The 17,876-nt window shown below is 40.7% G+C and overlaps 1 protein-coding gene across 1 annotated transcript in view; it reads right to left on the bottom strand.

Moving 5' to 3' along the window:
* Positions 1-17,608, bottom strand: part of ATP8B3 (ATPase phospholipid transporting 8B3) — a 96,898-nt gene extending 79,290 nt beyond the window's left edge. Inside the window, exon 1 of the mRNA XM_051972268.1 lies at positions 17,288-17,608. The gene's annotated coding sequence lies outside the window, so the exon portion shown is untranslated. The remainder of the gene's footprint in view (positions 1-17,287) is intronic.
* Positions 17,609-17,876: the final 268 nt, after the last annotated feature.

Here is a 17,876-nt window from a genome sequence, read left to right as displayed (position 1 = left end):
AATTTAACCTCAGGGACTTAACTGGGATTTCTGACAGGACATGGCAAGGTGAGACTGCTCATGAACGCCCACAGAGAGCGGGCCTCAGGGGTCTGACATAGCTTGGATTTCTGAATGGATTTCCTTCTCAGAGGATAGGACCATGAAGCTAAACTGATCTCTATCAGAACATTTTCTCTGCCTGCCCCAGGGAATAATTTCATCAATGCTCCAGGTTCTCTCTGCCAACTAGCACTTAACTATCCAGGACCTCATCACCATGTACCCTAGGTTAACTTACCTCAACTTGTTTTTCAAGGTGTACTGTTTTCTCTGACCTTCTTCCCCTCACCTCAACCCTTTCTTTTAGTTATTACTTCTTTCCCTTTGGGGTTTTGCTTATTGATTCCTTTTATTCTCCTACTTTTTTTATTGAAATATAACATTTTCGCAGGATGAATACAGAGAGGACTGGTGAGACTTACATGAACTGATGCTAAGTGAAATGAGCAGAACCAGGAGATCATTATATACTTCAACAATGATACTGTTTGAGGATGTATTCTGATGGAAGTGGATCTCTTCGATAAAGAGAGCTAATTCAGTTTCAATTGATCAAGAATGGACAGAAGCAGCTACACCCAAAGAAAGAACACTGGGAAATGAATATAAAATGCTTGCATTTTTGTTTTTCTTCCTGGGTTATTTATACCTTCTGAATCCAATTCTCCCTGTGCAACAAGAGAACTGTTCAGTTCTGCACACATATATTGTATCTAGGATATACTGTAACCTATTTAACATATAAAGGACTGCTTGCCATCTGGGGGAGAGGATGGAGGGAGGGAGGGGAAAAATCAGAACAGAAGTGAGTGCAAGGGATAATGCTGTAAAAAATTACCCTGGCATGGGTTCTGTCAATAAAAAGTTATTAAAAAAAAAAAGAAATATAACATTTTCCACCCCCTTTTTCCTATTAGTTAAGTAGATTTTCCCTTCAACTAGTCCTATTCATTCATCTTTTTAATTTTCTTTCCAAAAGAGATTTCTTTTCCTCTTTTTGTTATCCATCATTTCTGGCTAATCAAGACCCTCATTCTCTGATTCATGTTCCCTATAATTATCCACTTTCTTTTTTATCTGTATTCTCCTGCCCTTTAGGCAGTTTCTGCCACTGCCTAGTAGAATTTGCCTATAGATTCTCCTTTTCCATCCTGCCTTATTCCCAGAACAATATCGATTACAAAAGCTGTCAGAGAAGTAGGACCTGACCTCTCCTCCTCCAAGCTCTTGATTATGCAGCCCACCACTGGTTTAGACCCTTTCTGGGTCCATGTTCTTCCACTTTCCCAAGTGCCAATTGCCCCCAGGCATTCTAATTCCCCTGTCTCCAGTAGGATGATCCCCCAGGCCCTATCTAGCACAAGATGCCCACCTCTCTTCACAGAGGATCTCTCTTCACCCATAGAATTTATCAGTAGAACTTCCTCCCCCAAATAAAGCAAGACCTCCTTCATATTCCTCTCTTTTCAATCCTCAACACTCTCCTCCTTACCCACTCATCTATAGGTTCTTGTATTTCTTCAAATATAGAGGTCACATTCCCCTCATTGCTAGTTTTGATTTTACCCTGATATATCACACATTCTTCTTTCTTTCCCAGCAGCTTCTTTTCTTTCATGTACCCTTCCAAGTTGTAATATAGTCCTAGAAAAAAAATTTTATTCACTTGTAGGCAAGGTGTCACCCAGGTTCTGACCATAATGCCCCAGGCCCACCTGTTCACTGTCACCTCCACCAGAAGCCTAACTTTACCCTTATCTCCTTGTGTACATTTAAAGAGGTCTCTTATTGGTCTTCTTGCTGTTATTCCATTGCTGTTGTCCTTAGCTGATGCATTTATTCACTGTATTTTTATTGTTTCTGGTATTCAAGAAGCAAATAATTTCTTGAGTTTTTTTTCCTACAAATATTTCAAATCAAATGCCTCTTTATTTTTCTTTCATTTACAATTAAGCTCAGATCTGCAGCACTGAACACTGTGGGCTGTATCCTGAGCTTTACTCTTTAAAGTTCTTTAGAACAAATTATTCCATTGCATCATGTTTTCTGGTGATTACAAACTAGTTTGGTGTTATTCAAAATTTCTTTCCTTTGTATTTAAAATTACTTTAATTGATCACATTTTTGAATTGCATTGTTTAATTTGACCACTATATGCCTAAGTATTCACAGCCTTGGGTATTTTATCTGGCTGTGATTTATGGATTGCTTCCATTGTATTTAATTTTCTATTTTTAAGAATGCTGCAAAGTTCTCTTTTATTATTTTTTTCATTATTAGTGTTAGGGTTGTTTTTTGTCCTGTTGTGTTTTTTTTAATTTCTTTTTATTTACAAAACATATGCACGGGTAATTTTTTCAACATTGACCCTTGCAAAACCTTCTGTTCCAAATTTTCCCTTCCTTCTCCCCACCTCCTAACCTAACTGGCAGGGAGACCAATATATGTTAAATATGTTAAAGTATATGTTAAATCCAATATATCTATACATGTTTATATAGTTATCTTGCTGCACAAGAAAAATCGGATCTAGAAAGGAAAAAAAAAAAAAAAACCTGAGAAGGAAAACAGAAATGCAAGCAAATAATAACAGAAAGAGTGGGAATGCTATGTTGTGGTCCATACAACGTTCCCATAGTCCTCTCTCTGGGTATTGATGGCTCTCTTCATTACTGGACAATTGGAACTAGTTTGAGTCATTTTTAGATTATTTCTATGCATCCCTGTTTTCAAGATCAGTATTTTTTCTTCATTGTGAGCATATTTTCTTTTATTATTGGTTTTGATTTGGGTTCGAGTTTTGCTTTCTTCTTCTAAATTGTTCTTTACTTCTGTGCATTTACATTCCCAGTCTATTATTCTCTCATTTCTTAGGTGAGACTTACCCTTGTAGATTCCACTTTTTCTATTCTGCCCATCATTTTTGCTGTGCATTTTATAAATTCTGCTCTCATAACTTTGATTTCTCTTTCGAATCACTCAGGAACAGTCTGCTGTGGTTCCATGTTCTCCTCACATTCCACAGAATCCTCTGCCTTATTGAATATTGAATCATTTTTTGTTTTGTTGCGCAGTATTTATTCTTAGATGCCTAGATTAATCACTAGATTTGGAGGATCTATTTCTTTTGTTAATGTTTTCCCTATTGATTGATCGATCTGCTTATGTTCAAGGCCTTGAGTTTTCTTCTTTCTGAGATTTTTGATAATTTCAGTCTTTATTTTCTTCCTGATTTTCCCCAATTTACTTGCTTGCTCTTTCTCCTCTGATGGTGTTTTTTTTGGGAACTAGAGTTCAAAGTGTCCTTGCCTTCTCCTGTGCCAGGTAATTTACAGATCATTAACCTAGGTCTATGCCTCAAGTGATTTGAGATGATCTGAACTGACCTCAACTGGATGCTGTGCTCTTTCCCTCAGCAGCACAGCCCCTCACATAGGTGGAATCTTGTCCCACTCCTTCTGTGCCTTAGTTCCCTGACCTGGCCCTGGTAGCTCAGAAAGTTACCCTGCCAGTGTTCCAGGCCTGTGCATTCCAGCACTGGAAGCTCAGATTGCTGCTACCCTGATTCTGCATGTGATATTATTGTCTGCACAATGTCAGGGCTAAAGAATGGACTGTGGCCCCCATCATTCTTTTGCTTCTGAAGAGCTACAGCTATTATGGCTGGCTGTTGCCAGCTGAGCAAACTTGCACAACCTAGATCTGGAGTTTCCACAGCACTGGAAAAAGGCAACAAAGCTTTGGAATGGACTTGTAAGTCTATGTAAGGTGCTTGGGTCTGTTAAGTGACGCTTTGTTGCCAGTAAAAGAAATGAGTGAGCTTAGTGTCAATTGATGGGCTTGTTTTTTTTAATTTGGGGAACTAGATCTTGAAAACTACTGAAGTTTGTTTATCTTTGATGCAAAGTTTCTGTTTTGGAAAAGTCTGAGATATCGTGGGAATCAGAGAAAATGTCTAATGCTCCAGCTTGTTGCTCAGAAACCGAGTTACAATACAATTTAATTCAGTAAAAATTTAGAGAGCATCTATTATGTTCCAGGTGTTAGGGAAACAACAACATCCAAAAGAATAAAAAAGGGAAACAGATTCTGCCTTCAAGGAACTTAAACTCCACTGCAAATATTCCTCTTATTTTTTGAGGGGATCAGTTTTGGTGAAATGTATGAATCTCTTCTCAGAATCTTGGTTTTTTCTTTAATGCATAGGATCATAAAGGAAGCTAATTACATTGAACTATAGTTATTAAAAAAAAAAACTTAAACAACTCACAAGTTTACAGACCTCAAGTTCAAAAGCCTTCTGCTAATACAGTCTAGTTCTGTTTTCTGTTGGTATATTGCTTTGCTGGGCCTCTAAGATTTCAGTTGCAGATTCAATACAGTCACTTTGTCTCTCTTTTCATATTGTATGAGGTCTCTCCTCTTCTCACAGAAGCTCCAAAGTGAATTGAAATTGAAATCACAGTTGTTACTGGGATCTTCCAATGACTTTCCCACCAACAGCCAACAGGCGTATTTTTCCATCTCTCTCTCTCTCCTTTGGAGCTTTCCTGGCTTCCACTGAGACAAAGAAACTATTCAGGAACTGGAGAAAGGCATGGGGGCTGGGATCAGTGAATGGCATGTAAATTATTGACCCCAATACCAGGGAGCTCAAATTCTGGGATCAATAATTTTGTATGACTTTAGACAAGATCTTTCCCTTCTCCCCATTTGAAAAATGGTCTCTAAAGAATCTCCCAATTCTCACATGCAGTATTCTTAAGGCCCTCCCAGCTCTGACATTCTGGGTTTCCAAGGCCCTTCTAGCGCTAAAATTCTCTGTACTAAGGACCCTTCCAGTTCTGACATTCTGTATTCTAAGGACACTCTCAGCTCTGACATTCTATGTTCTAAGGTCCCTCTCAGTTCTGACATTCTGGATTCTAATGGCCCTTTTCTATCTCTAATATTCTTTGTACTAAGCACTCTCCCAGTTCTAACATTCTATATTCTAAGGACCCTTCCAGCTCTGCTAGTCCATGTTCTAAGTGTCCTTCCAGCTGTCTCTTCATACAAGCAAAGAATTCCATTCCATTCCATTAATGAGAAGAACTAGAAGAAACTGAAGGGATATTAGATTGGGATTTTTCTCCTTTTTTTGCCTCTTGGACCCCTTGGACAATCAGTCCTGTGCAGCCTAAGGCTCCTTTCTCAGAATAACATCTTTAAATGTATAAAATAAAAAGAAGCTTGCTAAGGATATGCAGTTTTCAAGATTTTTTAAAAAAGAAGTTTATGGACTTAGGATAAGAGACCCTAATCTAGTCCAATCCCCTCATTTTTAAGGAAAATTTATAGAGTCAGGACTCCTATTTAGAGTCAAAAAGACAGTAGATTTCAGAGCTAGACACTTTATTCAGGCCCTTGAGCTGATCTCAAATCAATTCCCCAATTATTTAATATTACCTACTAAGTCCACAGGCCTATGTGAATCCAGATATAAGAACAAGAAGCCAGTGTGCTAAAGTGGAAAAGTGCTAGATTTGAAGACAGAGACTGTGGGTTCAAATCTCAGCTCAGTTGCTTACATCCTAAATAATCTTAGGCAAGTCACCAGCCTTTTCTGGAATTAAGTTTCTTTATAAAATGAGGAGACAGGCCTAGACATTCTCTGAAGTTCCTTCCAGGACTAAATCTCTGATGCTATGAGCCCAAGCTCTTGTCTGAACCTTAACAGAGAAGACCAGGGTAACCCAGAGTCAGATGGAGGCTAAGCAGCTTGTAATTGTAAGATGAAGTCCTCAGCCCACATCTGAGAGGTAATCTAAGTTAGTGAAAAGGGTGCTAGACTTGGAGTCAGAAAACCTAGGTTTGGATCCTACTTTACTAAGTATGTGACCACAGATAAGTTGTTTTAACCCCGATGAACTTCTGTTTGCTAAACTAAAATATGGGTCATCATCCTGCACCTTAACTTCACAGGACTGTTTCCAATTTTAAAAGCTCCAAGAAAAGTGAGTCACTGAAGAACTAAAAAACCAATAATGATCTTATAGAACACATAATGAAATAAGCCAGCTTCCTTTCAGCAGGGAGGTAGGGGAATATTAGGGCAGAATGTTGTATACAGATGAAGTTGCTTAAGTTGGGTGTTTTGTCTTAACGGCTTTTCTTTGTTAGGAGAGGAGGTTTAGTTTGGGAGTGGGGTGGGGAAGAGGAATGACTGATAAAAAAAGGCATCAGGGAAGCTTTCTTTAAGACAGACAGAAAAATAAAAGCAAATTCTTGTTAGCTGGAGATCAGGAATGACTATAGAAGAAACTCGGAACAAGGTGGGTGGTGAGATAATGGCTTTTCACCCGGTGAACCCTGGGCCTTGGCTAGGACCTGGGACAATGGGGGGCAGAGAGAACATCCCCTTGGAGACAGAGGGGAGTCTGACTAAGAAGCAGGAGCAAGGAGAGAGGCAGAGCTCCATCCACAGGCTATGCTGTTCTCATTCATCACCAAGATAATGAAGAAACATGAACCTAGTTGGAAGAGCTCCTGGGAAGGCCAGAGGAAGGGTTGAGACCAGAGGCCAGGGAAGATTGTGGGGCCTAAATTCAGACAAGGTACCCTGGATCACTAGGGACTAATGTAACTGGCCTATTTCCTGCAGTCCCATCCACACACCCTGAAAAATCTAAAACCCAGCTCTGATTGCTCTTTCACTCAAGGACAATCAAAGGCACCCAATGTCCTTTGTCTAGCATTCAAGACCCTTCCCTACCTTATTTCCTCAACCTTATCTTCCACCATATGCTCAGGATGTGAACAAAGAGGTTTCACCATTCCTTACACGATCCTTTTCTATACCTTGGCTTATATTATTCCCTTTCACCCAGGATTTCTTCTCCCTCCTATCCATATAGCTGAATCCTTACCATCCTTCCGAAACAGGTCAAGTCTTACCTCTTACAGGAAGCCTTCTTGGAACAACCTGCAGAGATCTGTCTCCTTTCACTGAGCTTCCTCAACCGTGTCCTACTCATGTGGCACTGACCATATACATTGACCAGACTTATAATTATCTATTGACTGAAAAGATAGTCTATTCACTGGACTATTTACACCCGTGAGCAAATGACTTCCTTTGCTAGGGTACAGTTATCTTCTAAAGGCCCTTCCAGCCCTGTCCTCCTGTGTTCTAAGGCTTCTCCCAGCCCTGACCTCCTGGGTTCTAAGGGCCCTCCCAGCTCCAATATCCCGGGTTCTAAGGGCCCTCCCAGCTCTGATCTCCTGGGTTCTCAGGGCCCTCCCAAATCTAACATCCTGGGTTCTAAGGGCCCTCCCAGCCCTGACATCCCATATTTTAGGGGCCTTCCCAGCTCTGTTATTTTGAGTTCTAAGGGTTCTTAGGAACAAGTCTGTGGGGCCACCAGACTACTACTTAGGCTCAGGTAACAGTGTGTGTGTGTTTGAAAGTGATGCATGAATACACAGGTATTGGATACTGGAATTCTAAGTGCCCAGAATCATAAACCTAAGGAGACCTTAGGAATCTGCCATCATCTCATAAATGTTGAAACTGAAGCCAAAGGAAGTTAAATGATTTGTCCAAGCTGAAGTTTTGTTTCTCTCTTGCATTCTCTATAAAGTGCTGGTGGTGGTGGCCTCAGCCAGGGATAAGTGGGGAGGATCCAGAAAGGGCCAGAGGACATAACTGTGATCATCAAGCCTAATCCTTTCATTTTACAGATGAAGAAACTGAGGCACAGAGATGGGAAGCCAATTGTCCAAGCTTCTACAGATAGGAAGCAGCCAGAGGCAACACCTTCTAACTTGGTACTCTTAATTCCAAATCCACTGTCCCTTTGGCTTTCTATCATCACAGCTGAACTAGGCTAAATTAATCCTAAAAATCTACTTAAAACTTGACATTTAAAGTTTGGTGGGAGAGGAAAGGCAGAGCTCTCACAGAGCTATGTAGAGTGGGGATCTGTCTTAGGGAGGCAACATTTAGAAGAGTTCTCCATTGGCTCCAAGACTCAGACATCTGAATTTACCATGTGACTGTCGTGGGTCACCATTGGTGATAATGTTATGTCTCACACTAGGGAAGCAATGGCCCATTGACATATTTGCTACTTGTCACATCCAGGAGTTAATGCAGATGATTATCCCTATCCACCCTGATCACACTTGTCTTTTTAAGTCCAGAGAGCTGCTTTTAGAGAGCAGAGGGCATGGAGACTAAATTATGAGTAATAGGGCTACACAATCTCTCTCACCCAGACCCCCTTGCTCAATCTACCAGAATCCCTACTTCCAGTTCTACCTTCACACCTTTGCCTTTACATCTCTTGTGGGAATGCTCTTTGTCCTCCCTTCAGCTACTCCTTCTCCAAGAAATACTCCCTTACCATTACCTACGATGATAGAGCCTCTATTACTCCGACTTGTAATCCCACAGAATTCTGTCAGTTCTCATTCTTTATTTTCTTGTTCTCATATCTAAGGCTTGTCCGATTAAATGTAAGCACTGAGGACAGGGAATAGAAATCTCACTTCCTTTTGATTCATACAGAGCATAAGGTTAGGTACATAGTGAACACAAGTCAGCTGGATTCAACAAGGCCTGCAGTCCCCAGTTTCTACCTGAAGTTGTCCTTCCAGCATCAGAAGTGTCTCAAACTACCATCCATGTACCTTAGGCAAGTAGTCATGAGGAGGGAACTTCAACTCAATAAGTATTCATTAAATCTCTAAGATTATAAGTTACATAGAAAGTGCCTATCTGAATTGGTAGAGCCAATTTCCCCACAAGAGAATTCTCTAGTTCAGTGAAATCACAGTTGTGCTCTCTCCCTAGCCCTGAGGTAAGCACTAGGGATACAAAAACAAACCTTCAACAGTCCCTGCCCACAAAGAATTTATATTCTACTGGCAGAAACAACACAATAGATAAAGAAATCAAAATATAGGGTGTTCCAAAAGGCTTAGTGCAGCTTTAATGCCAAGAAGCAGAGGTAAAGAAAGTTAATATTCGATGCGGGAAAACTGGGACACTGATGCATTGTTGGTGGAGTTGTGAACGAATCCAACCATTCTGGAGAGCAATCTGGAATTATGCCCCAAAAGTTATCAAACTGTGCATACCCTTTGATCCAGCAGTGCTACTACTGGGCTTATACCCCAAAGAAATACTAAAGAAGGGAAAGGGACCTGTATGTGCCAAAATGTTTGTGGCAGCCTTGTTTGTAGTGGCTAGAAACTGGAAAATGAATGGATGCTCATCAATTGGAGAATGGTTGAGTAAATTGTGGTATATGAACGTTATGGAATATTATTGTTCTGTAAGGAACGACCAGCAGGATGAATACAGAGAGGACTGGTGAGACTTACATGAACTGATGCTAAGTGAAATGAGCAGAACCAGGAGATCATTATATACCTCAACAATGATACTGTTTGAGGATGTATTCTGATGGAAGTGGATCTCTTCGATAAAGAGAGCTAATTCAGTTTCAATTGATCAAAGATGGGCAGACGCAGCTACACCCAAAGAAAGAACACTGGGAAATGAATATAAACTGCTTGCATTTTTGTTTTTCTTCCTGGGTTATTTATACCTTCTGAATTCAATTCTCCCTGTGCAACAAGAAAACTGTTCGGTTCTGCACACGTATATTGTATCCAGGATATACTGTAACCTATTCAACATGTAAAGGATTGCTTGCCATCTGGGGGAGGGGGTGGAAGAAGGGAGGGGAAAAATCGGAACAGAAGTGAATGCAAGGGATAATGTTGTAAAAAATTACCCTGGCATGAGTTCTATCAATAAAAAGTTATTTAAAAAAAAAAAAAGGATTGATACAGAGAGGTTTGGAGAGATTTACATGAACTGATGCTAAGTGAAATGAGCAGAACCAGGAGATCATTATACACTTCGACAACAATATTTATGAGGATGTGTTCTGATGGAAGTGCATTTCTTTGACAAAGACTTAACTGAGTTTCAATGGATAAATGATGGACAGAAGCAGCTACACCCAAAGAAAGAACACTGGGAAACGAATATGAACTATTTACATTTTCGATTTTCTTCCCAGGTTATTTTTACCTTCTGAATCCAAATCTCCCTGTGCAACAAGAGAACTGTTCAGTTCTGCAAACATATACTGTATCTAGGATATACTGCAACATATCTAACATATATAGGACTGTTTGCCATCTATGGGAGGGAGTGGAGGGAGGGAGGGGAAAAATCGAAACAGAAGCGAGTGCAAGGGATAATGTTGTAAAAAAATTACCCTGGCATGGGTTCTGTCCATATAAAGTTATTATTAAATAAAATAAAATTTAAAAAAAGAAAAGAAAAGAAAAGAAAGCTAATATTCTAGGCATGGGGCACAAGCTAACCAAAGGCTAGAGATAGAAAATGAATGTTGTTTATAAGGGAAAGCTCATAAGCCAGAGTTTCACTGACACAGAGAGAACTTAAGCCCATTTCTATACATCATACATATAGAGACTTTCTTAGTTTGAAAGGAATTTGGCAGCTCAGTCCATACCTGAACAGAAATACCCCCAACAATACATCTCAAAAATAGTCTCCCATGGAAGACTGTGGATGAAGAGATTCCACTATTCTCCAAAATGTTAGTGGATCCAAAGCTATAAATTACAGAGGTCATCTGGAATTCTTTCCTCATTTCTCCAATCATTAGCCTTCTGTCCTTCTTCATTAAATTTTATATCCATTTGTATATAATTTATAATTTGTATATGATTTTGTTATCTACATAAATATAAATTTGTAACTTATAGTTACTTTCTTGCTTCTTTTTTCTTCTGTTCCCTCAAGATTATAAGCTACTTGAAAATACAGACTATTATGTTTCTTTGTATCCCTGAAACCTAACCACTGCTTTGCACATAACAAGCCCATAATATCTTGAATCAAAGTGTATAGATTTTACAGGATGCCTTTAAAAAGTTTGCCACAGAAAATGGAAAGTTTTCTCACACTTAAAAAAAAAAAAAAAGGCATACAAGGGAAGAACTTTTACAATAGGGTAGGTTGGGGGAAGCAGAGGAGGGTGTATGCTTGAATCTCACTTTCAATGGATTTAGTTGAAAGAGGAAAGACTACAAACACATTCAGTTGTGTATAGAAATCTAACTTACCCAATAGGGAAATAGGAGGGGAAAGGGATAATAGAAAGGTACCAGGGACAACAAAAGAGAGGGTAGATTAAGGGAAGCAGTGATAAAAGGCAAAATAGACTTTTGAGGAGGGACAAGATAAAAAGAAAAAAGAAACAGAAGGAAATGGGATAAAGAAAAAGACATAGTTTGTGATCATAACTATGAATGTGAATGGGATGCGCTCACCCATAAAAAGGAAGTGGACAACAAAATGGATTAGAAACCAGATTCCAACAATATGTTGCTTACAAGAGACACACTTGAAACAGAAAGACAAGCATAGAGTTGAACAAAGAGCTGGAACAGAATCTAACATGCTTCAGCTGAAGTAAAAAAGGCAGAGATAGTAATTATGATCTCAGACAAAGCAAAAGTAAAAATAGACCTAATTAAAAGATAATCAGGGAAACTACATTTTGCCAAAAGGCACCATAGGCAATGAAGTAATATGGAAAATAAAGGTTTCATTTCTCAAATATCTATAGAGCCATGTGAAAAAATGCTCTCAATCACTATTGACTAGAAAAAAGCAAATTAACCAATTCTGAGGTATCACCTTAGACGCATCAGCAATGATAAATGCTGAAGGGGATGAGGGATGAACTGCGGGTGAAATAGTGAACTGGTCCAACCATTCTGGAGAACAATTTGGAACTAGGATCCAAAGATTATAAAACTGGGCAAACTGTATATCCCAACAATACCACAACTAGATCCTTATCCTAAAAAAGAGCAAAGAAAAAGGGAAAGGGCCAACATGTACAAAAATACTTAGAGTAGGTGGCTTTCTGTGGTGGCAAAGAAAAAGAAATCAAGGGGATGACCATCAACTGAGGAAGGGCTGAACAAGTTATAATATGGTGTATGATTGTGATGAAGTATTGTTGTGCAATTTAAAAAAAATGACAAAGGGGATGGTATCAGAAAAGTGGATATGAACTGATACAAAGTGAAGTAAGAAGAACCAGGAGAATACTATGCACAATAACATAGCATGATCAACCGTGAAAGACTTGGCTATTCTGACCAACACAATGATCCAAGACAATTCCAAAGGACTTGGTAAGAACCACCTTCAGAAAGAGAACTGAAGAAGTGGGGGACAAATTGAAGTATAATTTTCTTTATTTGGGAGGGAGGTTTGAAAAGTGACTAATATGGAAATATGTTTTATCTGATTTCGCATGTATAATTGATATCATATTGCTTGCCTTCTCAGTGGGTGGGAGAGGGTTGAGAAAAAGGGAATTCAAAGCTCAAAATTTAAAAAGAAAACGTGCTAATAAACAAATGATTTAAATGTAAATATATATGAACTCCTTTACCCCCCTCCCAGAATACTATGTAAGCACCTTGAAGGCAGGGATCCAGTGCCTAGCACAGTATCTGGCACAAAACAGATATGTAATAAATGCTTACTGATTGATTGCTTCAAACAATTCATTCCTCATCTCCTTGTTCCCAATTTAACATGCTATGCTCACAGCAAGTTCTCCATAGTCCTGATAAGCACAGATTTATAAATGGGAGGAAGGAAGAAGGATGAGAGGTAAACAAGGTGGTATGCAGCCAAAGTTGGTACAAAATCAAGAAATCAGATTTAATCTGTTCTCTTTCTGTCCTTCCCATATAAGTCTCCCCTACCTACTTACACACACACACACACACACACACACACACTTATGAAAAAGCAGCTATACCTAACAAAAATAACCCCTCTCTTCTCAAAGTCCCAAAGATTCCCAATCTTTCCACCTCAAGCTTATCAAGTTGATCTGGGAATTCCTTGGACCATGCAAAATAAACAGGGCAGGTATTCTTTTAAAATAATTTTTGTCTTGTTTTGTTTAATCACTTATATTTCCCAGTCTATCCCTTTCCCTAGAAAGTCATTCTTCATAACAAAGAATAGAAAAGCAGGGGGAGGGGAAATTAGTTCAGCAAAACTATTCAAGATTATCAAAAACTTTTGCCATTATCTACCATATTCCCCACCAAAGACCTAATTCCAGAGAAAAGGTATGACAAAGTTTTCACTTATCTGCAAAAGGGGGAATGATAATAACATCTTACTTTCCAGCATTGCTATAAAAATCCAGCTGTGATAATGGCTAATATTTATAGGCCCTTATAATGTGCTTAGTGCTTTACAAGTATTATTCCCTCATTGGATGTTCAAAATAATTCTGGGAAACTGGTGCTATTATTATCACCTTCACTTTACAGTTGAGGAAACTGATGCAAACAGATATTAAGTGACTTGCCCAGAGTCACACAAGTAGGAAGAGTTTGAAGCAGGATTTGAACTCGGGTTTTCCTGACTCCACTATGTAAAGCTTTATGCAAGCTTTAAAATGCTTTGGAAATGCCAGCTATAGTTTGTTACTGTAGTTATTATAATTTTTTTTTTTTTTTTTTGCCGAGGTGGTAGATAAGGAGCCTATGATAAACCAAGGAAGACATTTTATCACAGTTTTACAAATGAGCAAACTTCTGTGGGAGGAGTGAAGTTTGATGGAAAATTCAACTCAAGAAGAAATCATTAAGTACCTATCCTGTTTGAGATGTGGTGCTAGAATTCCCTATGAAAAATAAGAAATAAAATACTGCTTCCCTCCCTCCCTGTTTTACTTTGATGTTTCAGTTCAGAACAATTAAAAATAATTTAAATTTGTAAAAAAAAAAAAAAAAAACTTCCAGTTAAAAGAAAGAACAAAAACTAAGAAAATAATTCATATCATGTATTATTAAGTGCTTTGAGTATTCATATAGTAATAATAATTGTAATATAACAATTGAGTTTATATAGCATCTTACAGTTTATACAGAACTTGTCTCACAGCAGCCATAGGCAATAGTTACTTTAAATATTATCATTCCAATTTTACAGATAAGAACACCAAGGTAGGGGAGAACAGTAGTTTAGTTCTGTTGTGAAACAATTAGGTGGTGGCAAAACTAGTGTTAATACTGAAATCTAGCAACTCTGAGGCCATTCTTCTTTCCACTATACCATGGAATTCTTAAAACCCAGGAGGTGTATCATATACAATGATCAATGGTGCATTTACTACCTTGGAATTCTGATACCTGCAAAAGTTAGCAGTGTGCTCTTGTGAAGGGGTAAGTTGGTTTAATAAAGTAATATTGTATAATTTTAAAAAAAGAAACAAAATGCTGAAGATCTAATTGATCTAACAGATCACTTTTTTCATCCTAAACCCTATTGGAGACAATGTCCATCAGCATTGTTTTCATTACTAACAACCATATAACACATTAGGATTGACAATGCACTTTACATAAAAATAACTTATATTTATGTAGTACTTTTTAAGAATTGCAAAAAAGGACTTTCCCTCCAATAGCCACAGAAGCTAGATTGTACAAATTTAACAGATAAGGAAGCTGAGGCCCAAAGAGGTGAAAGGACTTCTCCATGATTCCACAGAGAGTCATACCTAAGTCTTCCAACTCCTGAGCCAAGAAGAAAGGTCTGTCCTAAGATGAAAGATGACTGTTCCTCCAAGACAATATTGAAGAAGTCCTGTTGGACAGCTGCCCCTAAATTGGGAACTTTGGGATCCTACTGTGTTAAAGTGGGAATAAGCAAGAAAGTCAGTATTCTGAAAGGAGTCCTCAACTGGGATCAGAAGATTGGGTTCTCATGCTACCTCAGCTACTGACTTTCTATGTGACCAGCAATTCAGCCTCAGTTTCCTCACTATAAATTGAAAGAACTCTTAAGTTCTTTCTACTTCTCATAATCCATGCCATATGTTCAAAGGTCACTACCGATTCTGACATTCTGTATTCTAAAGACCCTCCCAGTTCTGACATCCCATGTCCTAAGTTCTTTTCTAGCTCTGACCTTCTGAATTCTAAAGTTCCTGCCAAAGGAACCTTCCTCTAGTCCTCCAGGAAAGTTTCTTTTCCTTCCCTCCAACCCTCCTTCTAACCTAAAAGAGAGATCGGTTTGCCTGCATCTGAGTGGCAAACAGGGTAGAGAGGGGACCTCACTAGGGGCTCCAGGAGTATATTGCTTTCTCCTCATCATTTTAGAGGAAGAAATAGATAACTCAGAAAAAGGAAATGCCAGGCTCAGAGATTGAATACTGTGTTTTATAAAGTTACAACCAGACTGAGGGGCCTTAGAAACCTAGTCCAAACCCTTTCTTTTATAGATGGAGAGCCTAACAGGCAAAGCACTGTCTCCCGTTCAAACCCTATTTCCTTAGTGGCAGTTCAATCTTCCCTTTTAGGCTACTTGTGCAAAAGTTGCTCCTGCCTGAGCCTCCTTAACCTGCCCAGTTTCCTGAGGTTCAACTTGTTTGAGAAGGGGAGACAGGCTAATGGGGAGACGAGTAGGATTCCTAATCATTCTCTGAGAGTGGGACCCTAGGACTGGAGGAGAAAAGAAGAGGTGGAGGAGGCAGCAGGGAAGATTAAAAAATACAGGCAAACTCAGAAGAAATTATAGAATTATAAACCCAGAAATAGAATTATAAACCAGGCTCTTAGACAACAATCTGAATGGTGATCCCTAGGCATCCCCACAGCTTTACTTCAGATGGCTATTCCTCAGGTGATAGAACAAAAGAGGGACAAAGAGACAGAGGAAAGAAAGAAGGGGCTTGATGCCAAAAGACTTAGAAATACTCAGTTCCTGTTAGGAGATACCCTTGGTTATAAGATGTGAGAGCTTGGAAGAGTCTTAGAACATGGGAAGTCAGACTTGGGGAGGCTCTTGGAACATGAGAGGTCAGAGTAAGGAAGTCTTAGAACATAGGAGCCCAGAACCGCATAAGCTCTTAGAATACAGAAGGTCAGAGCCGCTTGGCTCTTGGAATATGGGAGATCAGAGCTAGGAGACTCTTGGATCATGGGAGATCAGAGTTGGGGAGACTCTTAGAACATAGGAGGTCAGAGTTCGGGAGGCTCTTAGAACATAGGAGGTCAGAGTTGGGGAGGCTCTTGGAACATGGGATGTCAGAACTAGAAGAATCTTGAATCATGGGAGGTCCAAGTTGGGAAGGCTCTCGGAACATGGAAGATCAGAGCAGGAGATATCCTCAGAACTTGAGATCTCAGACCTGTGAGAGCCCTTAAAGGAACCACGGTTCCTTTGGAAAGAGCACTGAATATAGAGTCCAAACACTTAAGTATAACACCCCCCTATTCCCCTTCCCCTCCAATCACTCTGCTACAAGCCACTCTGAACATCTCAGTCTCCCTGATCTTGTTTCCCCATCTGTCAAAGGAAGGATTTAGACAAGATCATTGTGAAAATCCATCCCAGCTTTAAAATCCTGGGATTCTAAATTCCTTGAGTCCTGTGTGTCCCGTTTCCTTCCATCAGTCAAACGGGTTTCACACTCTCTGCCCTGGCAGGGTTGATTGGCACGGAGCCCGGTGGGTTTCCAGGACTCAGCCTGGCAGCCCGCCTGCACGCTTTGGAGGGCCTCCTTAAACTCCCCAGGGAGAAGCAGTGAATTGCAGAGGGGGCCACACACTTTCCTTGGGTATCTTACAGCCCGAAAGAGATACTCAAAACAGGGGAAAGCTAGAGAGCCTTTAGGAAATCAGAGCAAGGACCTCAGAGATCACTTCCTATCAGATATTTCCTTGACAGATAAGCAAACCGAGGCGAGGACAGAGGAAGGATTTATCTAGGAGCCCATACTGGATCAGTGGTGATAGCAGGGCTGCTACCCCGTCTGCCAGTCCAGCAAACATTCCCGGCATCCCCCTTCTAAGCCAAGTTCAGGAGAAAGAAAGGTCTCAGGGCCAAACAAAAAGACGCTCCTAATGTTTACTAGCATCTCCATCTTCCGGATTCAGTGTTCCCATCTCAAAAGTGAAAGAAGCCCTTCCCGTCCCTTTACCCCAAATCCATCCCGCTCCCGGAGAGTGAAGACAGTGCTTGGGACTGAAGTCCGACGAGACTCGGGCTGACCGCGGGGGACACGCCAAGAGGGGGGCGGGGACAGGAGAAGGCGCTCCTCTCCCCCGGCCCCCCATCCCCGGGGCCGGCCGTTTTTCCATCCCCATCCGGAATAAGGAGCCTCACCTGTTGGGACCGGAGAGGTGGGGAAGGGGGCTTCCTTGGGACTGTTTTGGGAACGGCCCTTTCCTTCCCTTCCTCAGTCCTACTCCTGGCACCACTTCCAGAAGGAGGCCCCGGGAGCTCAGCCTGCGAGGGGCAGCGCGAGGCGGGCGCTCACCTGCTCTCCGGGTCCAGGCGGCGCCGCACCAGGGGGGGCCGAGGTGCCTAGCAGGCTGCGTCCGCACCGCCCAGGGAGCATCTGGAGGGGCCAGAGCTGCACGTGCACTTTTAAGTAGCAGGGGGATGGGGGGGAGAGGAGGAGAAAGAGGAGGAGGACGGGCCAGCTCCGAGATGGCTCAGCTCCGGCTCCGCCCCGGAGCGAGCGAGCGAGCGAGCGAGAGAGAGAGAGAAGGGGCGGGGGGAGAGGAGACGGACAAACTGACGGACGGAGGGAGACAGAGAGACAGAGACAGAGGGAGAGAGAGACAGAGACGGAGACCCAGACACGGAGAGACAGAGAGACGCAGACAGAGACAGAGATAGAGAGATAGAGAAAAAGACAGACAGAGCCACAGACATAGAGGAAAAGACACAGAGAAAGAGACACCGACAG

This window comes from Antechinus flavipes, chromosome 1, assembly GCF_016432865.1.
Source record: "Antechinus flavipes isolate AdamAnt ecotype Samford, QLD, Australia chromosome 1, AdamAnt_v2, whole genome shotgun sequence".
NCBI classification, from domain to species: domain Eukaryota; kingdom Metazoa; phylum Chordata; class Mammalia; order Dasyuromorphia; family Dasyuridae; genus Antechinus; species Antechinus flavipes.
Note: the sequence above shows the minus strand (reverse complement) of the source record. Positions and strands in the feature narration are given on the sequence as shown.